Here is a 26625-nt window from a genome sequence, read left to right as displayed (position 1 = left end):
CACGGGAGCGGCGGCGGCGGCGCAGCGACCCCTGCTGGAGGTCGCTCTTCGGCGGACTGCGCGGAGAACAGGCCGGGCAGAGTGGAGCCGAGGAGGCAGCGCCGCGTGTTTATTTTCACGTGGCCCGAAAAGAGAGCTTATCTTAATGTAGTGTCTTTGGATTTTCTGCGGTCACAAACCCCTTTGAACATCTTTGAGAGATATAACGTTGTCTCCAGAAAAATGTAAGTACCCTCCAAAATTTACTCATAAAGTAAGGTAAGTGCAGAACATCTTTTCAAGACTAAAGTGATTAAAAGGTAACTGGTCATAACTGTCAGGCTTACCTGTCATGCAGTAGGTGATTAGATGGAAAAAAAAAAAAAAGTCTGAAAATACTGCTTAGCCGTGGGCCTTGTAGAAACAGCTCTTTTGCGATGCAAAAAGATGAACCAGAAACTAAAGAACTTCCAAGGGACAGCCTGTTTTACATGTGGACACATTAATGTTATGGGGATACATACTCTGTTAAATTAAAAATAGTAAGTTTTTCCCCCTTGTTTTCGGATCATCCTCCCTTCTCTTTCCCTTCCTCACCAGCTCTAGGTTTCTTACACTATAAATTCTACTGCTTCCTCACTGATTCACAGTGGCTGTTTGGTTGCATTTGAGCAATAAGAAAAAGCAGTTACAATTGTGTCAAATGTTGAAATGATACAACTTCATACATCTATCAATTCAGTTTATAATGTTGACATTTTGGGTGATATATAGTTGCATTTTCTAGTTTAAGTCATTTGTAGAAGATTACAGATAAATTGTTAAATCTGCCAGTAATAGGGGTTAATCAGTATTATTATAAACTGACAAAATTACTGTATGATTATGCATGATTATAGGAGGAGATAAAAGAATACAGTGATAATGGGTTACATAGAATCAACTTGGCCACTGGCCTTTAAAAAAGAAACATTTCATTAGATGAATCAAGTTAGTATTTAACATAAAATGCTAATTAATATAAAAAAACTGCTGTGAGATTAACAAGTAAGTAGTATGTGGGGGTTGGGAGATACACATATTTGTGATTTGTAATTTTTTTCACAGAAACACCCAATTCTTGGGGCACCTGGCTGGCTCAGTCAGTAGGGCATGTGACTCTTGAGATCTCAAGGTGGTGAGTTCAAGCCCAGCTTTGGGTGTGGAGCCTACTTAAACAAAGAAAGAAAAAAAAAAGAAAGAAAAGAAAAGAAAAAAGAAGAAAAGAAACATCCTATTCTTTTTCCCCCTGGGCAGGAGCTCCTGCTGTAGTGCTTTACAGGGATGGTAGTTTTCATGAGGTTAGACATTGGGGTGGATTAGGTTCCCATCAGTCAACAGTGATACACTACTTCAAATCACAAAGGAGAATTTTAATTTAGCTCTAATACTTAATCTTACATAAAGAGATGAGTAAATCAGATGGTGCCTTTGTTTGGGGCCTGTAGATGAATTTAAAGTTATTTTTTTAATGCAGGAGGAGCAGCCTCACTCTAAACATTGTTATTATGGGCTGGATTTTCTTATAATTTCTCTTCCAACTTATTTACTGCTTATTTGTTTAAGTTGAGACAAATGAGCTGGAGCAGAAAGTCGCCTTTCCACTGCCTCATCTTGCATATCCCAAACCTCAAGGTTAGTCACCAAATATATTTTAAGAACAATCCATTACGTGCGGCGCCTGGGTGGCTCAGTCAGTTAAGTGTCCAACTCTTGAGTTTGGCTCAGGTTGTGATCTCACGGTGAGATGGAGCCCCGGGTTGGGCTCTGCGCTGACAGTGCTCTCTCTCCCACTCTCTCTTCTTCTCCCCTACCCTCAAATAAATAAATAAAACTTAAAAAAAAAAACTTTCTAAAAACAAAAAAAGGGAACAATCCATTACAAAGCCCCGCCCCTTCACTCTGCACCTTCTCCAGGCGCTCATTCTTTAGGCTCTGCTCTTTCCTGAATCATCAACCTTTCTCACTCTTCCAGATCATTCCTGTCTACATGCAAACAATACACACCAGTCACAAGTTCTTATCTCACATACATGAGATATGACATTTTTTTATTTTAAAAATTAATAGATATAATGTGATACTTTTTTTCACTTCATTTTATTTTCAAGATTCATCCCATGTTTATACATACTTTTGGGCTTCTTCATACCATTCATATATAAATTATTCACAGTTTATTTGTTTCCTTCCTAAAGAACAATTAGGTTCTGTCAAACACTGCAGCCATGGGCACTTCTTGGGGTAGGGAGTATATCACTGTGTGAAAGTTTCTCTGGGGTGTTTACTTAGAATAGGAATCTCTGGGACCTAGTGTAAGTGTGTTTTTCTTCAGTCTTACTAAAAATGGCCTAGTTTACATTCACATTACTAATTTACATTTGCACAAGCTCATGAAAGCCATATTTCCCCCCATTCTTAATAGTTCATATTATCAGATTTTTAAATATTGTCAGTTGTATGGATGGAAAATACACCTTGTTTTAATTTTAAACTTTCCCTGATGGTAGTGAGATTGAGTATTTTTTTATATATTTGTTGACTATTCAGATTTTTCTCTTCTTTATTTTTTTATTTTTTATATTTATCTATTTTTGAGAGAGAGAGAGAGAGAGAGAGAGAGCACGCATGCACTCCTGCACAAGTGGGGGAGGGGCAGAGAGAGAAGGAGATATAGAATCCAAAGCAGTCTCCAGGCTCTAAGCCATCAGCCAGAGCCTGACGCAGGGCTGGAACCCACAAACCGCGAGATCATGACCTGAGCTGAAGTCGGACGCTCAACCTACTAAGCCACCCAGGCACCCCAGATTTTTCTCTTCTTTAATTTGCCAGTTTAATCATGCTCCCAATTTGCGTTTATGATGGATGCCCTTGCATTCTTATAACATAGTTTAAAAAAAAATCACATGCACGTTTCCCTAAATAATATATTGGCTTATTTTGTTCTTGAAATGTGTATAAATGATGTCATGTTATAGGTCATACCGATGATGACTGTAAGTCATCAGTACAGTTTCTGTTGATAACTCATGCTTTCACTCAAAGATAGAGTTCTAAGATTCAGTTATCTGTAGCTGGTGAGTTATAGTTCATCTGTTTCTTTTACTGCTCGTAATATTCCATAGTGTAGGCATACCATAATTTATTGTTTTTTTCTTTCAGAAGAAAAATGATTTTATTTTGTCTTTTTTTAACAATTTTATTTTTTTGCCAATATGTATACTTTTTCAGTCTTTTGTACAATTTTATTTTCTCCCTTCAATCATAATATGATATCCAAATTTTGTTTTAATCGGAGGGTCCATAAACACAGGCTTATCCAGCCCACTTTCAGGCAAGGCAAATACTGCTTCTTGAAATGGTTCCACCATGGAACCTCTGGTCATCCAACCGGTGTCACCCCCCTGCTTGGCTTTATCTCAGCGATACTGTGCAGCCACTTCACTGAATCTCTTTCCAGACTTTAATTTTTCCTCGGCTCCCATGATTTTGCATGTTTGTCATATAGAACGTGTCTGACCTTTACTGCACTGCCACCACCTTTGGGACCCTGAGCCTTCTTGTCAGAATGGCCACTCCCAGAGGCTGCTTCCCCTCCCCACCTTTCCCAGAACCACTTTTTCCTTTGGGTGGCATCTTTAAAACTTGCAGCTGACCTGCCTATGTGTATGTATGTTTGTGTGTGTGTGTGTGTGTGTGTGTATTTAATTTAACATATATATAACATATATATTATATACATTATATATACATATATAACATATATATTATATACATTATATATACACATATATATAGCTTAACATATATATGTATGTATGTGTTTAATTTTTTTAGGTTATTTATTTTTGAGAGAGTGAGAGAGCAAGTGTGTACAAGCAGGGGAGGGGCAGAGAGAGGGAGAGAGAGAATCCCAAGCAGGCTCCGTGCTGTCAGTGCAGAGCTGGATGTGGGGCTCAATCTCATGAACTATGAGATCATGAACTGAGCTGAAATCAAGAGCTGGATGCTTAACTGACTGAGCCACCCAGGCGCCCTTGTTTTTGTTTTGACTATATGTATATACACATATATAATATAGTTATATATATAGTATATATTATATCAATATAATAATTATATGTTATATAGAGTATATATAATAATTATATGGTATATGTTATATGTTATATTATTTATATTATATACTATCATATATATATATATATATATATATATATATATACACATACTATATATATACATCAATGTTTTTTACTATATTGGAACTATCTTTCAAATATATTTAAGCCAAAATTTCTCAGAGGGTATCAATTAAGGAGTAAAATTACTGTAATTTTGAGTATGCATGTGTCCAGCCTTATAAGATAAGCCAAACTGTTTTCCAAAATGATTATTTGACCAAGCAGTATGTGAGACTTTCCATTTGGCTCATATTCTTGCCAGCAAGTACATCTTTACACTGTCATGCTGCTTAATTTTTACTAATCTAGTGGTGTGGAAGGGTATCTTGTTGTGCTGTGAATCTGCATTTCTCAGATTACTCATGAAGTTGAGCATTTTTTCACTTGCTTGTTAGCAATTTTTGTTTCCTCTTCATCTGCTTTGTCCAGTTTTTTTTTTAAAGGTTGTGATTTTTAAGTGATCTCTACACCCAACTTGAGGCTCAAATTTACAACCCTGAGATCAAGAGTTGTATGCTCCCCCGACTAAGCCAGACAGGCGCCCCCAAGAACTTCTTATTCTTAATTTAATTATAGGGGAGGAAAAAAACTTCTTTCCTTTATCCTCTTATGTTCAGTAACTGGGATCTTGCAAATTAAAGTTACAAAAGACAGATTAATAGGAGAAAAAACCTAGAGTTTATGTGTGCAAAGTGCATGCACACAGTAGAACTCAGTGATGAGCAGCTCAAAGGTTAGAAATCAAGGGATCATACACCATCTTAACAAAGGGCGGTAAGTTGTAGAGAAGGAAAATGGCATTGGGCTTCTAGGGGTGGTAAATTGTAGGAAGGGAAACACATGGGGGAAACTAATGGAAGAGAAGGGTTATTTTGGTAATGTCCGTTATACAGACTTAGTCTCATGCAGTCTTGGGGTGATAAGAGTGTCTCTGACAGTTCTCTTTTTCCTGGCATGGGAGAAGAGAAGGGGAGTGCATTAATAAAGGAAAATTTATACCCTGTTTTTAGGCAGAAAGCAGGAGGGTGGAAAGCTCTGCCTGTGTCTGCTATTTCTCAGTTGCCTTCTGACCAAAATAACGCTTATGTCAAAGTGGCACATTTTGAGGTGGCATACTCTGATGAATCCAGCAGTCTTATTATTAATGGTTAACACATTGTAGTTTTTGTTTAAGACATCTTTCCCGGGCCACCTGGCTGGCTCAGTTTGTGGCATGTACAACTCTTGATCTCGGGGTCGTGAGTTAAAGCCCCACATTGGGCACAGAGCTTCCCCCCCAAAAAAATAATAAAAATTTTTTTCTAAAAAAAAAAAAAGAAAAAGAAGTCTTTCCCAATGTTGAAAGTCATGAAAGTGTCCTCTTAAAATTTCTTCCAATGTTCTAGAGTTTTATCTTCCATATTTAAGCCTATTCCATTTGGAATTTTTTTATGTGTGGTGTCAGGGAAGAATTCAATTTCATCTTTTTTTCCCCCCATAAAGATTACCAGTTATCTAGATAGTCTTTTATCAGTGACCTGAATGACACCTCTGTCATATGTCAAGTATTTATGCGTGTATGTGTGTGTTGGTAAGTTCTCTGTTACATTCTATTGGTCTCTCTACCAATACTACGCGATCTTTTTTTTTTTTCCTTTTTCTACAATCTGAATATAATAGCTGTGTGATAAGTTTTGATATTTGGTAGGATAATTCCTCCCTTCCCCCCTGCCCTGTACTGCATCACTTACTGTTAGATTAATTAAATGGAGAGGCCATTTGGGTCTAATGCCATTGCAGCTTACATGAGCAAAACAAAATCTAAGTCTGTAAATGCCTCATGGTTATGAAATCAAAACACTAAGGACAACCAGTCACCAACAGCCAACTAGGCTTTAAGCTATACCCCATCAATTATTTCCTTACTTTGCATCTCCATTTCCTCTACAAGTCTTTCCCTGAGCTACTGTCAATGGAGTGTTTATAACCACTTGCATTTTGGTGTTGTCTGATTCACATCAATTTTTGCTCAAATAAACTGTACAAATTTTTAATATGCCTCACTTTATCTTTGAACACTACCTTATCTGACTTCTTCAATTTGAGTTAGTTTATAACTAGTCAGTATTTTTATAATCTTGAGTTTTCCATTAAAATGAACATGACAGGGGTGCTTGGGTATCTCAGTCAGTTGAGCGTCTGACTCGATTTCAGCTCAGGTCATGATCTCGGTCACAGGATTAAGCCCTGCATTGGGCTCTACACTGGGAGTAGAACCTGCTTGAGATTTTTTTTTTTTTTTTTTATGTTTGTTTATTTTTGAGAGAGAGTGAGTGGGGGAAGGGGCAGAGAGAGAGGGATACAGAGGACCCAAAGCAGTCTCTGCAGTGCCGGCTGCCTGATGTGGGACTCAAATTTTTTTATGTGTGGTGTGAGGGAAGAATTCAATTTCATCTTTTTTTTTGAAAAAAAAAACTTGCAGTCCATGACCTTAGCCAAAGTTGGACCCTTAACTGTCACCCAGGCGCCACTCCTGCTTGAGACTCTTTCTCTCTTTCCCTCTGCCTCTCCCCTGCTCACACGTACTTTCTCTCTCTAAAATAAAAATAAATAACTAAACTAAACTAAAATGAATATGACATATGTTCCCTTTTGTTTAGAGCTTCTTTAATGTTTTTCAATAATTTATCTTTTTTTTTTCTTAAGACTTTATTTTTAAGTAATCTCTGCACCCAACGTGGGACTTGAGTTTACAACCCAGAGATCAAGAGTCACATACTCTACCAACTGAGCTAGCCAGATGCCCCTCAAATACCATTTCTGCATGTATTGGGAAGATCACACGGTTTTTCTCCTTTAATATGTTAATGTGATAAACTGTGTGCATGGATTTTCTTTCTTTCTTTTTTTTTTTAATATTTAGTCATTTTTGAGAGAGAGAGAGAGAGTGCACAAGTGGGGTAGGGGCAGAGAGAGAGGAAGACACAGAATCTGAAGTGGGCTCCAGGCTCCAAGCTGTTAGCACAGAGCCCGATGTGGGCTTTAACTCTTGAATTGTGAGATCGTGACCTGACCCAAAGTTGGACGCTCAACCAACTGAGCCACCCAGGAGCCCCTGGATTTTCTAATATTAAACCTAATATTAAACCATTCTTGTATAAACCCAACTTGGTCATTAAAAAAAATTCCCTTATGAAATATTTATTTATTTATTTATTTATTTATTTATTTTTAAAGTTTCTTGGGGTGCCTGGGGTGCTCAGTCAATGGAGCAAGTGACTCTTGACCTCAGGGTTGTCAGTTCACGTCCCACATTGGGTGTGGGGATTACTTAAAAATCTTTTTAAAAAATAATAAAAATAAATAAATAAACTGGGGTTCTTGCAAACAACATAATTGAGTTGTATATTTTGGTCCACTCTTGACACTCTTATGAATTTTGTTTGCTAATATTTTGCTTAGTATTTTTGTGTCTATGTTTATGGGCAAGATTAGTCTCTTATTTTTCCTTTCTTATACTGTCCTTGTATAGCTTTAGAGTCTCAAATATATCAGCTGCATTAAGTGGGTAAGAGAATGTTGCCTCTCTTTTTATAACTGGAAGAATTTGTATAAGATTGGAATAACTTTGGTTCTTTAAAGTCTGGAAGATTATATCTGTATATCTTGGCCTGTGTGTGTGAAGATATTTTAATCTACTGATTACATTATTTTTTAAAAATAGGACTGCCCAAACATTTTATTTCTTCTTAAATTAGTTTTAAGTTAAATTTTCCATGAATTATTTCATTATATGTTTCCTAATTAAATGGCATACAATTGCTTATAATATTTTATCTTGTAAAATGTTATTTATTTACATCTATCTTCTTTATTTTTTTCTTTTCCTTAATCCATCTTTTCAGAGGTTGTCAATTCTAATAGTGTTTTTAAATACCCAACTTTTGGCTTTTAAGAAGTTCCTTTGATTATATTTGTGTTTTCTAGTTAATTGATTTATTTTTTCTTTATCACTTCCTTCTACTTTCTTTGTGTTTACTTTGTTGTATTTTTTTTTCTTTTCTTACTTTGTTGTTGTTGTTGTATTTTTTCTAATTTCTTTAGCTAGATGCTTAGGTCAACAACTTTTAGCTTCTCTTGTTTTCTCATACAAGCATTTAAAGGTATACATTTTCCTCTAAGGACTGGCTTAACTGTATCCCACAAGTATTTTCAATTTTAGCATTCTTTGGACCACAGTTGGGATTACTGGTCTAGATTGATTTATGGAGGATAAATTCAATGTGTTGAACGCTTACTAAATATCTAAATATAGACCCCTATGGTAAGAATACTGCTGGCTTCTTTCCTTCTGCCTATAACATCAAGTACATGTATTGCATATTTTAGTTATGACTTATTCCCTCAAAGTTGCACAAACCTAGTAATTTTCCCCTTTGAAAGGATCTTAGAGCCAATAGGGATGATGAAAGTGCCAATAACATGCAAGGAAGCAAGTCATAGAGAACATGAAACCAGAGAGAAATACTATCAGCCCACCACAAATACACTTAAGTACCAAGATTATATTGGGGGACATGGCAGTTTTTTAAATAAACGTGTTTCGTATTTGTTCTCTACTCTAGCCTGAAGGACAAACCAAAAATTATAGCTTACTAGTAAGTAAAATGAAAAGGACAAGTTCTCTGGCCAAGAGTACCCTCAGTTCTTTGAACATGTGTTTTGGAATAACAGGGGCAGCTATTCATGTTTTGTGTAATTATGTTCAAGCTCTGAATCTATAATTTGTTCTAATTTTCTATGAACACTCCCTTGCCACCATTTTAAAAAAAGTTTATTTGAGAGGAAGAAAGAGAGAGAGCATGAGTGGGGCGAGGAGAGGGGCAGAGAGTGAGAGAGAGAGAGAGAATTCCAAGCAGGTTCTGCACTGTCAGTACAGAGCTCAACGCGGGCCTTGATCCCACGAACCATGAGATCATGACCTGAGCCAAAATCAAGAGTCAGACGCTCAAGTGACTGAGTCACCCAGGTGCCCCTCCCTTGCCACCACTTATTCTCTGCTGTCCCACAATTCCTAAGATCTGTATTAGATGCATATTATATGGGTAACTACAAACCTTTAGAGAATTTTCTGTTATTGTTACAATGACCAGGAAAAATGAAAGAGGATTGTATTGACTTATAGATCATATGTATTTATTTAATCTTAAAAAAGTCACGTATTTTTAAGAATTTTATTTTAAAATAAAAATTGTATCTAAAGTGTACAACACACAAAAATGAAGTGCACAGCATGAAGATGCAATATACCTAATGAAATGATGACTACAGTCAAGCTAATTCACACATCATCTCCTCACATGGTTACTATTTCTGTGTGTGTGAGGACAGCACCTTTTGCAGTAAATTCCCATTATTCAATACAGTATTATTAATTATGGTCATCATGCTGTACATTAGCTCTCTAGACTTATTCATTATACATAACTGCAACTTTGTTCTGAATATCTCCCCATTTCCCCACCTTCCTGCTCCTGGTAACCACTGTTATACTCTCTGCTTCTATGCTATATGTTTAACTTTTTTATATTCCTGTACAAGTGAGATTGTATACTTTTCCTTCTCTGTTTGGCTTATCTCATTTAGTATAATGTTGCACATGGCAGATATTATCATGTGTATTTATATTAGGTTAAACCATATGAGATTGCTGATATTTGATCATTTTTAACCTACAAAGATAGCAATTTTTTTTTTTTTTTTTTTTTTTGAGAGAGAGACATAAGCTGAGAAGGGTCAGAGAGAGAGGGAGACACAGAATCCAAAGCAAGCTCCAGGCTCCAAGCTGTCAGCACAGAGTGTGACATGGGGCTCGAACCCGCGGACCGCGAGATCATGACCCAAGCCAAAGTCAGACAGTTAACTGACTGAGCCACCCAGATGCCCCTTAACCTACAAAGATAGCAATTTCATATGGCTCAATCCTGTATAATTAGAGCTTGAATAGAAGCAGACTTATGGCATGGTCATAAAAGTTCCTTTTTATACTAAGGGACAAAAAAAAAAAAAATTGGAGAAAATTAAAGAGCCACCATAAGTAATTGTGTCATATGTTAGTAACCGTAACATTGAATGCTACTAACTAACTTAATGTTGAACTTTTGAGAAGCCATTCAAGTCTGACTGTGAAAAAAGCCTTTTCTTTGCTTTCAGTCTAAAGGGGAAGATCAGTGGTGTTTCCAATGCTTTGGCACACTAGTAAATGGGCTTTGTTTCCTTTTTAAAAAGTTTTTAAAATTTTTTTAATGCTTACTTATTTTTGAGAGTGAGCGAGCAGGGGAAGAGCAGAGAGGGAGACAGAGGATCTAAAGCAGGCTCTGTGCTGTCAGTGAAGAGCCCAGTGCAAGTCTTGAACTCCTAAACCGCAAGATCATGACCTGAGCCGAAGCTGGAGGCTTAATCTACTGAGCCATCCAGGAGCTCTGCTTTGTTTCCTTTTTTTAACAGCTGAGGGAAAATGACTGAAAAGGGGAGTCAGAAGCAAAGCTGAAAGAATCAATTATTACAAAGAGCCAAGCTAAATTCACTAATTCACTGTCAGGCAGTTTTCACTGTCATACAAAGAAATAAGGCTATTGCTGTTTGAAGAATCTCAAACTCAGATGTTCCAGAGTGCATGCTGTTAATGCCATGTGTCCCCCAGAACAGTTTTGTTTTTGAGCTGCTGTAGTCTTGTCCTCTGGCATCACGTGGTCCCAGCATCTGCTCTGCCTTCCCTTTGGGTATCACACTAAGACACACCTTCTTAGAAATTATAGATCTGAGTTTTTCACAGTGAGGAAATGCTATCCCTATCTTCCCTTTACTTAATGCTTGAGTCTCTCTCTCTTTTTTTTTTAACTCTGAAAAGCAGGAGCCAGAGCTTTGCATGTTGGTCAGTGAATGGGGTATACTCTGATAATGTGAGAACAAAGTCAGAAAATGGGATTCAGTGAAACAGGTGATGGTAATTACCAACGTAACATGCACAAGATTGGCCATTGGTGGAAACAAATCAGAAATGACATGGCCTTGGATTCAAATCTTGGCTCTACGACTTATTAGCAGGGTGACTTTGGCCATGTCATTTAACCCCATGCCTCAGTTTCCATAGCTGTAAAATGGGAATAACAGTATACCTATCTAATGGGTCTCCTGGGTGGCTCAGTCGGTTAAACATCTGACTTTGGCTCAGGTCATGATCTCACGGTTCGTGGGTTCGAACGCCACGTTGGGCTCTGTGCTGGCAGCTCAGACCCTGGAGCCTGCTTCGGATTCTGTGTCTCCTTCTCTCTCTGCCTTTCCCTCATTCATGCTCTGTCTTTCAAAAATAAATAAATGTTAAAAAAAAAAGTTTTTAAAAAGTATATCTACCTTAAAGGATGTTGAGGATTAAATGAATTAATATATGTAAAGTATTTAGGACAGTGCATGACATGTGGTAAGTAATATGTAAATGTTAACAAAAAAAGAAAAAGAAAGAAAGAAAGAGAAGAAAGAAAAAGAAAATATGAGCTCTGGATTTTTGCTCATGGACAGGGTATCTCTCTGACACCCTTCAGTAAACTGGACAGTTTAGCCATCCTTCCCTAAGCCTTCCGTCCTGCACGAGGCCACGGCAGACCTTTGTCAAAATCCCTTACACATTTATGAATTTTCTTCTTTTTTTGACAAGAGATGGTGGGAAAACAAGTGTTCTGCGGGAGGGCTCCGATCCTCTGAGGAGAAAGCAGTCCCCCTGTGCCAAGTATGCTCTTGGCCAGCATGCTCTGCAGCCAAGGGTGCTGGCCACGTGACTGGAATCACCTGAAAGATCTTCCAGACGTTTCCACTGGACCGTGCTACCAGCAGCAGCCACCGTGCATCCAGTCTGCATCGCTGCACATTGGTCTGGGCGGAAGTGGAGGCTGGCGGGAGGATGATGGGGAAACATACAACTGAGCCCCCTGTCTGTAAGCACACACACTTACACAGCTTTTCATTTTGAGGAGTTGACTGGAACTCTGTAAGGAACTACAAGAAAAATAGCTAAGGGCTGAAGCAGTGACTTGCAGCAGTGGTTTTCAAAGTGTGATAGCGGGATCATTATCTGCACTGGCATCACTTAGGAATCTGTTTTTTTTGTTTTGTTTTGTTTTTTTATTTTTTAATATATGAAATTTACTGTCAAATTGGTTTCCATACAACACCCAGTGCTCATCCCAAAAGGTGCCCTCCTCAATACCCATCACCCACCCTGCCCTCCCTCCCACCCCCCATCAACCCTCAGTTTGTTCTCAGTTTTTAAGCGTCTCTTATGCTTTGGCTCTCTCCCACTCTAACCTCTTTTTTTTTTTTTTTCCTTCCCTTCCCCCATGGGTTTCTGTTACGTTTCTCAGGATCCACATAAGAGTGAAACCATATGGTATCTGTCTTTCTCTGTATGGCTTATTTCACTTAGCATCACACTCTCCAGTTCCATCCATGTTGCTACAAAAGGCCATATTTCATTTTTTCTCATTGCCACGTAGTACTCCATTGTGTATATAAACCACAATTTCTTTATCCACTCATCAGTTGATGGACATTTAGGCTCTTTCCATAATTTGGCTGTTGTTGAAAGTGCCGCTATAAACATTGGGGTACAGGTGCCCCTATGCATCAGTACTCCTGTATCCCTTGGATAAATTCCTAGCAGTGCTATTGCTGGGTCATAGGGTAGGTCTATTTTTAATTTTCTGAGGAACCTCCACACTGCTTACTTAGGAATCTGTTTTAACAAGCCTTCCTGGTGATTGTGATACTCAACTCAAGTTTGAGAAGCCCAGGCCTAGAGCTACAATAGCTGTGCCCCTCCCCCCACTCTCCATCTCTGTTTCTCTCCATCCTCATGGTGTCAGTGTCTTGGTCATTGTCCCCCTTACCACACACCCAACATCCCTTTTAAGAAAAAAGGGACTGATTAGATCTTTCCAAGCTATTATGCCTACGTGAGCCCTCAGAGAACCAGGAGAGGGGATTTGGCATTTTCTCTCCTTGGAGATGAGAGATTGCAAAACCGCTTTCTTTCTGCAGGTGAAAATTAGATAATCAGGCTTCATTTAGAAGCCCAGCAGGCTTTATAAGCCTCATTCTCTCCAGGCACAAAAAAGCCTAAGGGAAAGAAGCTGAGTGGTTTATCCCTGATGAAGGAGGCTAGCCCAGATTGCCCCAACTAAAGAACTGAAAGGGCTTGAAGATGCATTGCTTTGAACCAGTGAGACCTTTTTCCATTCTTCTATAAGATTTAGCACCTAGGATTTCCCCCAGAGACCTTAGGTGTGATCCTTTGACACATAGTTTGACGTGAACCTATCATCTATAATTCTGTGGAGGAAACCCACGGAACCCACGGGCACGGGTGCCCAAACATCCGTCTGGCCTCCCACTTTGGGAAGGGTAAAGGGGTGTTCCCTTCAGCTGCCCCTCCAGAGGGCTTGCTGTGGCAAAAAAAGGGCTGAGCCCAGAAGTGTACATTCCTGGAGCTTTGAGCTGTCAGTCTTCTCTAGTTCTCCCGATGAGTTGATAGATGAATGAAATGAGATACGGAATGGTTAAGGAAGGTTCTTGATTACCCAGTTTGTCAGTGGCTGAGTTTTTGTTTTTTATACAGGAAAATTATAATAAGGTAGAACTTTCCTACTATCTTGTGGGTTAATGATGTCCAACATAGTAGCTACCAGCCACATGTAGTTATCTTAAATTAATTAAAATTTAAAAATTCAGTTCCGGCGGGGGGGTGGGGGGGGCTCACCTGGTTGAGCGTCTGACTTCGGCTCAGGTCATGATCTCGAGGTTTGTGAGTTTGAGGCCTATGTCGGGCTCACTGCTGTCACACAGTCCGAGCAGAGCCCTCTTTGGATCCTCTGTTCCCCGCTCTCTCTGCCCTTCCCTTGCTTGTGCTCTCTCACAAGATAAATAAAACAAAATTCAGTTTTTTATTTGCACTTAGCCACTTTTTAAGGGCTCAGTAGCTGCATGTGGCTAGTAGCTACCCTATCAGAAAGTGCCATACAGAATATTTCCATCACTGCAGAATGTTCTATTGGATGCACTGGTCTAAAGTGATTGTTGTTGTAAATTGATATATGTCCTACATAAGTCGTTTGAATCAGTCGCTTGTTTCCTTTGTCTCAAAAGATATTGCCAAGAAAAAGAGGGTAACGCTCCGACCTCCAGCAGACTGAACTAATACAAAAGTAAGATACCCTGAGGTATTTCAGTTAGTTGCTTACCTGTCTGTTGTTTACATGTCATTGTTTGGTATATAGTACCTGTGTATATTTGTCCACTCAGTTATTCTTTCAGTTGGTGTGCCTTTATTACATCACTACCATATTTTGGACATAGCATAGGTACTAGCATATTGCCTTGCCCGTAAGAAGCTGCTGTCCAGAAGAGACAGACGAAAGAACAGATCATTGTAATACAGCATGGTATGTTTTAATATGTATAATGATATGAAGCGCTTTAAAGAAGCAAAAAGAGGAAATAAACTCGCTGGGCCTGGCAGAATTAGATAAGACTTCTCAGAGTGGGTGATATTTGAGCTGAGGCTTGAAGCATGGGTAGGAGTTTGCCAGTGGACTGAGGCGCCCAGCTACAGGAAAGCATATGCAAAGGCACAGAGGCATGAAATGGCTGCTGTGCTGGGGACAGTGAGAAATGCAATATGCTGGGATGGGGTGGGGGGTGGGGGGGAGTAATTAGGGCCAGGTGGGCACAGGTGGTACCTGCCTTTCTAACAAGTTGGAACTTTGTCCTCTAGGCATGAGCACTTATTTTAAGTAGTCCCCTTTGTCCAGCTTTAATGTAGTAAATCCTAATAAAGAGGCTAGTGGGTGGGGGCACCTGGCTGGCTCAGTCAGTAGAGCATGAAGATTCTTGATCTCAGGGTTGTGAGCTTGAGCCCCATATTGGATGTAGAGTTTACTTAAAAAAAAAAAAAAAAAAAAGCCTAGGTGCCTGGGTGGCTCAGTCAGTTAAGCCCCTGACTCTTGATTTTGGCTCAGGTCATGATTTTGTGGTCATGAGATGGAGCCCTGTGTCAGGCTCTGCACTGAGTGTGGAGCCTGCTTGGGATTCTCTCTTTCTCTCTCTGCCAACTCCCCACTCATTCTGTCTTTCTCCCTCTCTCTCTAAATAAATAAACATTTTTTGAAAAGGGCTGACAGCTCATGCAGTTGAAGGCATCAAGGTACATTATGTGCTTCACACTGGGCTTAGCACATGGTGAGTACTCAACACGTCTTCGCTCCTGCCCCTTCCCGAGCACGTTTGCACCTGTTTTCTCTTAACAAGCAGCTGCTTCTTACCTGCCCTTCCACAGTGCTTCTAAGTCCCTGGAAGTGAATGATTTCTCATTTCCCTGGATGTTAAGTCTAACAAAATCTCATCCTCCTATCTATTATGGGCTCATTGATATGGTCCTTTCGACAACAGTTAAAATGTCTGCTTCAATTTATCTGCTTTCTTTCTCCTGCTAAATTTTTCTCTTTCCATTATGATATATGACCTTTCTGCATATAACTTTACAAAAAATGTCTTTGGTCTATCTATTACTGCCCCTGACATCCTATCATAAGACAGTGTTATAAATGGAGAACTTTCAGGAAGAGCTTCATTTTTAAAAGGGCATCTCTTATATTTGAATGACTACAGGGGTTTCATTGCAAGTAAATGTGCCAGGCGGATACTGCTCTTAATTTTGATGTATTAATAACAGGCACCTAATTCATCCTAGGTCACTGGCATGCAGGGCAAGCATACAAATGGAGGCACATTCCAAGCGTCTAAGTATTTAAAAACTATAAATCAAGCTAACAACTGGTAAGTAAAATTTGCTTTATCTTTCTACATTGATAAATAAACCCTCATAATGACAAAAAAAAATAAAACATGTTTCAAGCAATAGCTTGTATGTGACAGAAAGTTGGTGAAATACAATTAAATCTAATGATGATTGCACATATCTGAATGTCCTTTTGATGAGCTACTGATTTTTGTGGTAAGACCAAAAGAGACATACATAATTCATAAATGTTTCTGTAGATCTTTTTCTTTTACTTCAGCAAAATCACTATGTTATCAAGATTTTTGGCAACGATCTAAGGGATTAAGAAAATGAGGGGTGCCTGGGTGGCTCAGTTGTTTAAACATCCCACTCTTGATTTCAGCTCAGGTCACGAACAGCACAGTTCGTGAGTTCGAGCCCCACATGGGGCTCTGCGCTGACAGAGTGGAGCCTGCTGGGGATTCTCTCTCTCCCTCTCCCTCTCCCCCTCCTCCTCCCCTGCTCATGCTCTCTCTCTTTCAAAATAATTAAAAATAATTTTTTTAATGTTTATTTATTTTTAAGAGAGGGAGAGAGAGACAGTGTGAGCAGGGGAGGGGTAGAGAGAGAGGGAGACACAGAATCCCAAGCAGGCTCCAAGCTCTAATCTATCAGCACAGAGCCTGTTACGGGGCTCGAACTCATGAACTGTGAGATCATGACTTGAGCTGAAGTCGGACACCTAACCAACTGAGCCACCCAGGTGCCCCTGCCTCTCACTCAAAATTAGTAAATAAACGTTTAAAAAAAGGAAATATAATTGTGTCCAAATACCATTTGAATATGCTTACATTCAAGTGCTTATTAAAATAGATATAAACAATAGAAATTAAGTGACTTTTATCTACTAAAAAGTAAACAGCAAATTATTAACAAATACCAACATTTTAATAAAAAATCTTTAAATAAAGATGACATTTTAAATTTATTTTTTTGAAAATTTAAATGCTATTGAATAGTTTAGTAAAAATAAAGCACTTTAAACTCTTGTGTTTGGTGTCCAGTGTAAGGAAATGCTCCATGCCTGTTAGAGCAAATTCACAAGTATGCAAATTTATATTTAATATCGCAAGATGTTCCTTAGCAGTTATGGGCAATTGTGTTGAATACCACCCTAAGTCATGAGAACCTCCAGAACCACAAAGTAGAACATGAAGATGAAACAAGAAAATGGACCTTCAGCCTCCTGGGAGATTACGATCTGTCATGCAAGAACCTAGCGCACTCACAGTATCTCAGGAAAGGTTGACAAGTTAATTCGTTTTCTTTCTCTCCCACCTGTTTGCGCCATTCATAGCCTTCCCACAACCCAAAGCAACGTCTGTCTTTGACTTTGGCAGTGACACAACCCACTAGCCATCCTGGCATTTGTACTCAGGTGCCTTTGTCTCAAGAGCAAAGGACAAGAGAGGTTGGAGAAGCATTTCCCTGGGGCCTGATCAGAGTAGGTACGCAGGTGCTAAGTAACACCCAGGCCAGAAACCCCGCTGACCTGGGTCTAAGGGCAGGCCTGGATATGTCTACACTCTGTGTCTTGGTCCATTTGGGTTGTTATGACAATATCATAGGCTGCGGTTTATAAACAAATTTGTTTTTCGTAGTTTTGGAGGCTGGGAAGTTCAGAGTCAAAGCAACTGCAGACACTAGACACTACGTGTCTAGTGAGGATGCTTCCTAATATGTAGATAGCCCTCCTGCTGCGTCCTCACATGGTAGAAGGGGTGAGGGAGCTCTGTGGAGTCTCTTTCATGAGGAAACTAATCCCTCATCTGATCACCTCCCAAAGGCCCTATCTCCAAATACCATCAAATTAGGGATTACGTTTCAGCTTATGGAAGAATGACAGAATATTCCACTCCAAAATAGGCCTCTTGGGCATAAAGATTATTTTGAGGTGATTATTTTAAGAAACAGCAGATACAGGAGAAGCTCTGAAAATGGAGTAGAAATTAGGCTTTTGTAAGGGAAGTTGACATTTATACAGGAAATCCCAGTTGTAAGGGTGTCTCCCTCTCTGTACGAGGAAGAGAAGGTTGTCTCTAAATCACAAGACTCTTGCCAATGGAGAAGGTGCCTACCCATAATTGGTCTCCCTGACACCCTTTTTTTTTTTTTTTTTTTTTTAAATACTTAGTCGAAGATACCATTTAAACCTGAATTCTAAGCCACCTCCTTGAGTGTTACTGATTTTTCTTTGGGTGTCTCCCATGTGTACATGAAGTATACATGTTTAAAAAACTTTTTTTTTTTTGTTTTTCTCTTGTTAATCTGTATTTTGTTCCAAGGGCCCTAGCCAAGAATTTACAACAATAGAGGAAAAACATATTTTCCCTCTTCTACAATATGAATTTTGGAGGAGACACAGCCTATAACCCTCTGGGTCTGGAATTTTCTTTATTACAAACCTATTACCTCAGATTTAGGTGATAAATGAGACCTTGGCCTCTTAGGATTGTTTGTAATGGATGAGTGTGTAGGGGAGAATGATGGTGTCATAACATCATGATACTCTGTATTACACATATTTTAAAATGATGTTACTCTTTCTACTACAGGAATTTAATGAATGAGGACGTTTTTGTAAGTACACTGCCCTTCCCACTACCTACCTGACACATAAAATCAAATTAGGCACTATCATTTCTCCACCCTGGTTCCAATATATATTTTATGAATCTTATATTTCATCTGAGCATGAGTCACTGATATAGATTTAGGGCATGATTTTTGTACTACCAGTTATGGTCACTGGGGGAACCATGACTTGGAAGCTTCTTGGTTCCATTTCAGCAGGAGTGGGGATGTCTCTATAGTCTTGCTATGAGATGGGGGGGCGGTTTGAGGGGGTACCTTGGACTGCCTGAGGCACACTAACAGAAAAGTACCTCCCATCCCAGAGTCAAGGTATTTTTTTTTTTTTTTTTTTTGGATCTGAAAAGGGAAAATAGCCGATTAATTCATGCCTCTATATATGATTATGTACATTGAGAAGATTAAACCACATGTTTGAAATTCACAGGGTCCATGTATTGCTTGCCTTTGATGTCCCGGGCTTCTGTTCTGCGGAGTGCCTCCAGCCCCTGATGGGGCTGACTAGCCCATGACCCAGCACCTAACATTTAACATTTGCTATTTGATAGGTTGAGTTGAAAACGAAAGGGTAATATTCAGAGAGAAACTTCGAGGAGGCAGATGGGACTGGAAATTTTAGCAAAACACCGGGACAGGTTTGGGGCTGCCCTTAGGTGACAAAGGGGAAGGCACGAGAACACGTGCATGAACATATCATGTGAACGACTGAAGCACATGCATGTTTGCATATATAATTTATGTTTGAACTGAGTGCTATGTAGGACAGAGAGAGTGGGGAGGATCTGAGTGAGCCCATTGGTCTGAATGTGGAAAGCCCGGGCTTTAGTGAAGAAACTGTCCATCTGCAGACTACTCTTTGGACTGCAGCTCACACTCAGGGGTGTTACAAAATAAAGGAAGGCACATTAAAATTATGAAGCATTTAGTTGAGCAAACATCCATTCCAAATGAGCAACACTAAACCGGAAGTGATGAGAGCTCCACTGATAGGAGCTAGGGGCAAGACTTATATAGAACAGGTGCAGAAGCAGGGAAATTATTTGATTGGCTATTATAGCTTAAGCAGTTGCCTCATTTGGGAAAGATTAATTGGCTGTTTGTGATTGGTTGCCTTTAGATTTCAATTTCATAACCTTGAGGCATTTAATAGGCTTAGGTTTTGGTTTGCTTGTGGTAGGCTGCCAAGGCATTAAAGCCACCTCAGTTTAATGGACTCCTTTAATTAATTTAACAGGGAACGGATCCTCTTCATGCAGCGGTCAAGTGAGAAACTGGAGAGTTTCTTGGAAAATACTCCCATCTTCCACCTTCCTTTGAGCCTCCTGCTCTGGTAAAATGTCATGCAAGGAAAGGACGGGGTCTTTGTTTTGACTGGCTAAAGTGGTCTCCTGCTAGGAGCTGAGGGCAAGAATATAAGATTACTTACCAAGATATCTTCCTGGGAGCCCTCTGGTATTATGATCACCTAACCCTTCTGTAAATTGCCTTTAATTCTCTCTGCCAATAGGACTTTCCCAATAAGCCAGGGCAAGTGTGAAGGATAAAGTTGTAAAAACAAATGCAAAACCTATTTTCTAGCCTCTACTTGCTTTGAGGATCCAGATTTGTTTTTTCTTTTATTTTTTTCTTTTGTTTTTAATTTTCCTTATTATTCTTTCTTACAAACCCTTGTGTCCAGGGCTGACTTTCAATAGATCACAGCGAGGGAGCTGCTCTGCTATGTAGGAAACCCCTTCTGCCCATAAGCAGGTCTTCTATGCATGGCTTAGCACCAGGCTCCCCACAAACCCCCTGTTGCCTGGCAGGTGAGGGGGTGGCCCCCTTCCAGCTGCTCCCCTTTCCCGGGTGGAGGGGCTCTCTGCATTGATCACGATGGGGCACACCCGGGAGGGATGGCTGGGCACCCGCTATCCCTGGCCAACAGAAGTCCCCCAGCACTGCGGGTTATCAATTCTGCTTGGGCCGGATTCTGACTTAGAGGTGTGGAATCACAATCCCACAGATGGTAGCTTTGCCCCAGACAATCCAGATTTAAATGATAGTAATAAATTCTTTGCCTATTGAAAACAATAACAAAATATTTTTAACCTTCTCTATCTTTGTGCTTCCAATCCTTTTGAGTTTGAATTCTCTATACAAACTCATGATTGCTTACACCAGTGTCTGAGTACCCTGTAATTCTTATATCTCTGGGTGTAGTTGTTACAGAAAAGTGATGTCTACCCCCACACCCCCCCCCAAAAAAAAAGAAAGAAAAGCGATGTCCAATATGGTGGCCACTAGTAAGCGGCTACTGAGAACTTGAAATGTGACTGATCTGACTTGAGATGTATTCTAAGTGTAAAATACACAGTGCATCTCAAAAATGTAGTAGATTCTAAGATAGCTCTCAATAACCCTTGCTTCGCACCTGTATGGAATCCCCTCTTCTTTGAATGTGGGAAGGGCCTGTATCTTCCTTCTAACAGAATATGGCAAAAGTGATGGGATGTCACTTCCACAATTATGTTACATAGATTGTAATTTCCATCTTGCTAGCAGACTATTTCTGTTAACTCTCCTTTGCTGGCTTTGGTGAAGTAACCCACCCTTTGGAGAGACCTGTCTGGCGAGGAACTCAGGAAAACCTCCAGCTGGCAGCCAGCAGCAAGATGAGCCCCTGAGTCTGGTAGCCCACAAGGAACTAAATCCTGCCAATAATTTTGTGAGCCCGGAAGTGGATACATCCCCATTCAAGCCTCACATGAGACCCCAGTCCTGGCTGACATCTGGATTGCAGTGTCATAAGAGATCTTAAAGCAGAGGACCCACTAAGTTAGGCACAGATTTTCTGACCTACAGAAATTATGAGATAATGTGTTCTGGTAAACTGCTAAGTTTGTAGTAATTTATTGTACTTCAGTAGATAACTAATACAGAACCAAAGAATGTCAACTATCTCATTGTTAATTGTTTAATATTGATTACAGGTTGAAATGATACAGGTTGAATTGATTACAGGTTTTGGAATATATTGGGCCAAATAGAATATTTTACCAAAATTTTACCTTTTTTTTTTTTTTTTTTACTTTTTTAATGTGGGTACTAGAAAATCTAAATCCGTGGCTTGCATTATATTTACATTGGACAGCACTGGCATAGAACTCCAAGGAGACAAGAACTTCCTGTAGTTTATGCAGCCCAGCATCCTGGAGGGAGTTGGTTGTTACATCCTTAGCATCACCCTGTCACTTCCTGGGGCATGCTACTGAAACAGAAAATAGTCTGCCACTTCTGGAAAAGATTGATTCACCCTCTTTGAAGATGGGGGAAGCTGTTGTATAATTTTTGCCCAGAGGTGAAATCTGCTTAGTCTTCTTACTTTTGGATGCTGCCTTCAGGGTTTAATTTGTTTCCAATTAAGAGCAGGTGGCAGATGCAATTAAAGGGAAGAAAACAATTGCAAATTAAGCACGATTTTTAAAACTTATTTGCAATGGCAGCAACACATTCAGGGAATAAATGCTAATTATTTTGAATTATTTGTTTACTCATTGTGTCATATGTGTGCCATTTACTGATTAATGCTTTACTACTTATGCCACATCCTTTATTGCTAATTAATAAAGCTAAAATGTGGGGTCCCTAGCTGGCTCAGTCAGTAGATCATGTGACTCTTGATCTCAGGATCATGAGTTCAAGCCCTACCTTGGACATGGAGCCTACTTTAAACAAACAAACAAACAAACAACAGGGGCGCCTTGGTGGCTCAGTCGGTTAGGCTTCCGACTTTGGCTTAGGTCATGATGTGCTGACAGCTCAGAGCCTAGAGCCTGCTTTGGATTCTGTGTCTCCCTCTTTCTCTGCCCCTCCCCAGCTCACACTCAGTGTTTCTCTCTCACTCAAAAATAAACATTAAAAAAAAAAAAAGAAAAAGAAAAATTAGCTAAAATGCTATGACTAGTGAGTCTGATATACCCCCTCTGGAGGGTCTGATTTCCTCCAGGCCTATGTGCCCACTCCCCAGGAAATTGCTGCTGTCCAGAGCTCTTGATGTGAATGTAGGTTTTTATAACCCTCCAGTGTGCTGGAAAATAAAATACGTAGGTTGCTGAGAATAGCTAGGAGGTAACCAAGACATTGCGTAGACTAACTAATTGTTGTAACTTTAAACTTAATATATTATATTAATATAATATATATAATATAATTATATGTAATTATATAAATATATTAAGATATTTGTATCTTTTAGAGGAGAGTTTGAGAAATTCAGGGAAGAGTGAGGAGCTTCCTGTAGCAGCACCATTCAACATGTCCTCAGTTATCTTAAGCAAATTAACCAGCAAAGCAAAACAAAACAAACATCAAAACAGGTTAACAGTTTTGATATTAATTCATTCAAGTAGTTCCCCAAGTGTCTATCAAATACTTCTTCAAACCACATACAGAATTCTCTGGAGAGGAGGGTTTTAAATAAAATATTTTCTTTCTCATTATACTATTGGTGATGCAGTAGAGTCCCTTGTAGATTGGTGCACTTGGCACTGTTTGGCAGTCCTCGCCCTTAATTTGACTCCGGTCAGTCATAAGCATATATGAATGAACCTCACTCAAATGAATCTCTAGTGAGCAGATGCTTTTTTAATATATGAAAAGTGCTAACAATAACGTGAGAACAAAACAGGATGAGCCTCTCAGCTGATTCAAGGACTTATTAGCTTGATACCCAAAGATATGTGGAAAACTAACAGCTATCATAAATATTCTAATTTCAAAAATGTACTTGAACCAGGATGTGTTGCCCTGTTGAGGCTGAAGGTGATTAGGGGACCAAGTTCACACCTCAGGGCATCATATCTTGTAATAATACTGTGTGTAGTATAACTCCAAGATTGAAGAAGTACTCCAGGATCAGTGGAGGTGGCCTCTAGTACATGTTCAGAGGAGTTAATGTGCCAAACTGTTTTAGCCTTATGTATATGACTGGGTGTTCAGAGAGACCATTAAGCTTCTTGAAGGTGTGATTTCACCCACATTCACCCAGGTTTTCTCATCTGTAATTGTGCACCCCCAAGGAGGATTTCAGGATCTAGAAACATGTTCTGACTATCCCGGAAAATACTGTAATTCTCTGCTTTGAAGCCTGACTGCACTGACATGCTTCTGTATCCTTTCAATAATGGACTCTATTTGATCTAACCGAGTGACATCTTAGTTTAGTGTCTCCTCACCCTGAGCACACTCCTGACATGTCACTTCTGTGGACAGGAAGAATGTATAAAGAACAACTCATAAAAGGAGAATTCCAAATGGTTAATAAATGGCTAAAAGAAAAAGTTTAATCTCAGGGACAATAAAACAAATAAAAATGACATCCCTGTTTATAGCAACACTATCAACAATAGCCAGGGGCACCTGAGTGGCTCTGTCAGTTAAGCATCCAATTCTTGGTGTCAGCTCAGGTCATGATCTCACTGTTCCTGAGTTCAAGCCCTGAGTCGGGCTCTGTGCTGACAGTGCGGAGCCTGCTTGAGATTCTCTCTCTCCCTCTCTGTGCCCCTCCCTTGCTCATGCTCTCTCTCTTTCTTAAAAATTAAATAAGTAAAACTTAAGAAAAAATTTAACAATAGTCAAATTATGGAAGGAGCCCAAATGTCCATCGACCAATGAATTAAAGAAGATGTGGTATATATACACAATGGAATATTACTCGGCAATCAAAATGAATGAAATCATGCCATTTGCAACAACATGGATGGAACTAGAGTGATTATGCTAAATGAAATAAGTCAGAGAAAGACAAATATCATATGATTTCACTTAGATGTGGAATTTAAGAAACAAAACATGAACACGGGGAAGGGAGGGAAAAATAAGATAAAAACAAAGAGGGAGGCAAAACCTAAGAGACTCTTAAATACAGAGAACAAACTGAGGGCTGCGGGAGGAGACCTAGGTAAGGGGATGGGCTAAGAGGGTGATGGGCATTAAGGAGGGCCCTTCTTGGGGTGAGCACTGGGTATTATTAGTGATGAATCACTAAATTCTCCTGAAACCAATACTACATTACATGTTAACCAACTTGGATTTAAATTAAAAAAAAAAAAGTCTAAATACATAAATAAACTTAAAAAAAAAGACATCCTTTTCTCTGATGAAATGAAAAAATGTATTTTACATTATAAGTCTCACATTTAGCTTAGGTTTGTGAATTAGGCAATCTCACACACTACTGCTGTAAGTGTAATTTTCCAGAGGACAATTTGGCAGTCTATTTCAAGACCTAAACTCCTACTTTTAGGAATATATCATAAGAAAATAACCAGAAATGAAAACAAAACACATGTATAAGGATGTTTGTAAGGTTATCTATAACAGAAACAAATGTCCAATTAGGAAGACTATTGTACAGTCATGAATAATGTTTTGAAGAATATGTAACGACAAAAGTTTAGTAAAACCTGCCAAAAATATGTTCTGAGATAACACAGATTCAAAGTAACTGCACCTCCCCCCATCAGCTCCCCTTCTCTACTGGGATACACTAAAGTCCTTATCTTCTGGGGTGTGGGGGATGTAGAGGGGAGACAAGGCTGGGTAGGGAAACAACAGGCATCCCTTGTTGGAAAGCAGGGAAGTGGAGAGTTTTGCTCCAGTGTTCTTGTACCTCCAAAAGACTCCAGAAATTACCATCGCTGTCCTGGAAGTCCTGTCAACCCCTGAAGCCAGAATCCTCCCCATCGATATTTGGAGCAGATAAATGCCACCAGGTGCACCAAACTGAAGCCAGGACTTGGGTGGGTTTAGATTTGACTGGCCACCTGCACAGGTCATCCCAATTATTTCATTAACCTTATAGTAATGTGACCTCAGATTTTGTGGCTAAATTCTTTACTGTTTTCCATTGAGTGGAAAAAGCAAGATAGAAAACTTTATGCACCTTTGCTCCTAATTCAGCAAAACAAATAAGTAAACTCTAAATATACAGATATACACAAACAAAAATAAAATATTAAAAAAATTATTAGTGGTTACTTCTGATTAGTGAGCTATGGGTAATTTTAATATCCTTTTTTAAAAATTCAACTATCATTAACATATAGTGTTATATTAGTTTCAGGTGTACAATATAATGGTACTCTATATTATACTTTCCTATATTTTCCAAAAATTTTTTTAAGTTTATTTTGAGAGCGACTGAGTGCACAAGCAGGAGAGGGGCAAAGAGAGAGGGAGGATCCCAAGCAGGCTCCCACACTGTCAGTGCAAAGCCCCCCCCAACACGGGGCTCAAACTGAGGAATCTATATATATATATATATATAGAGAGAGAGAGAGAGAGAGAGAGAGAGAGAGAGAGAGGAGAGGTGCCTGGCTGGCTCAGTTGGTATAGAGCATGTGAATTTGATCTTGGGGTTATAAGTTGGAGCCCCATGCTGAGTGTAGAGGTTACTTAAAATCTTACTGAGGGAAACTTTTTTTTTTCTAACCCAAAGATCTGTTTGTGAATATATGGCTCTTCATAGAGAAATCGATTTTCAATCTAGCTAATTAAATTTATCCGGCCTTGTTTTAATGGCTGACTATTACAGAATGCTTCTTCCTTAGCGTAATATCTTAAAACTCTATTGGATATAAAGATGTAAGCAGCATCTGCTTTAGATACTGTCGAGTGGAATCTTGAACAACCGCGTTCACATTTTTGGAAAGGATTTCACAAGGTCTGAAAATATGGTCCCTGTTTCAAGCTTAGTGTAACATTTTATAAATGTACCATTTTATTAAATGTTACAACATTCTTTTGGTTAATAAAAATATTTAATCCAATTTTCTTGGCCATTTAAAATTTTAGTGATCTCTTGCAGCATAAGGGACCCTCTTGCTTTAAACCTGACATAAAGTGAAAGACCTGGAAAAACCAAGAGACATGGAAATAAGACTGGAAGTCATAGGGGTATGAAAAATACACATACTTTCCCAT

General features: G+C 39.2%; 1 long non-coding RNA gene and 1 pseudogene across 3 annotated transcripts; one reads left to right on the top strand and one right to left on the bottom strand.

Annotated features, from left to right (window-relative positions):
* The first annotated feature begins 4 nt into the window (after positions 1-4).
* On the top strand, positions 5-21785 carry LOC132667459 (uncharacterized). 3 transcript variants are annotated; one of them, XR_013555702.1, is made up of 6 exons: positions 5-224; positions 14379-14437; positions 15982-16067; positions 18627-18651; positions 19898-19993; positions 21205-21785. It is a non-coding gene; the product is annotated as an uncharacterized LOC132667459 (long non-coding RNA). The 3 variants fall into 3 exon arrangements; XR_009605164.2 differs by lacking the exon at positions 21205-21785 and having other exon boundaries at positions 19898-21163; XR_009605163.2 differs by lacking the exons at positions 18627-18651; positions 21205-21785 and having other exon boundaries at positions 19898-21163.
* On the bottom strand, positions 827-4048 carry LOC144616405 (peptidyl-prolyl cis-trans isomerase NIMA-interacting 4 pseudogene; annotated as a pseudogene).
* Positions 21786-26625: the final 4840 nt, after the last annotated feature.

Source organism: Panthera onca, chromosome B2 (assembly GCF_046562875.1).
Source record: "Panthera onca isolate mPanOnc1 chromosome B2, mPanOnc1 haplotype 2, whole genome shotgun sequence".
Lineage (NCBI taxonomy): Eukaryota > Metazoa > Chordata > Mammalia > Carnivora > Felidae > Panthera > Panthera onca.
This window is presented reverse-complemented; position numbering and strand designations above follow the sequence as displayed.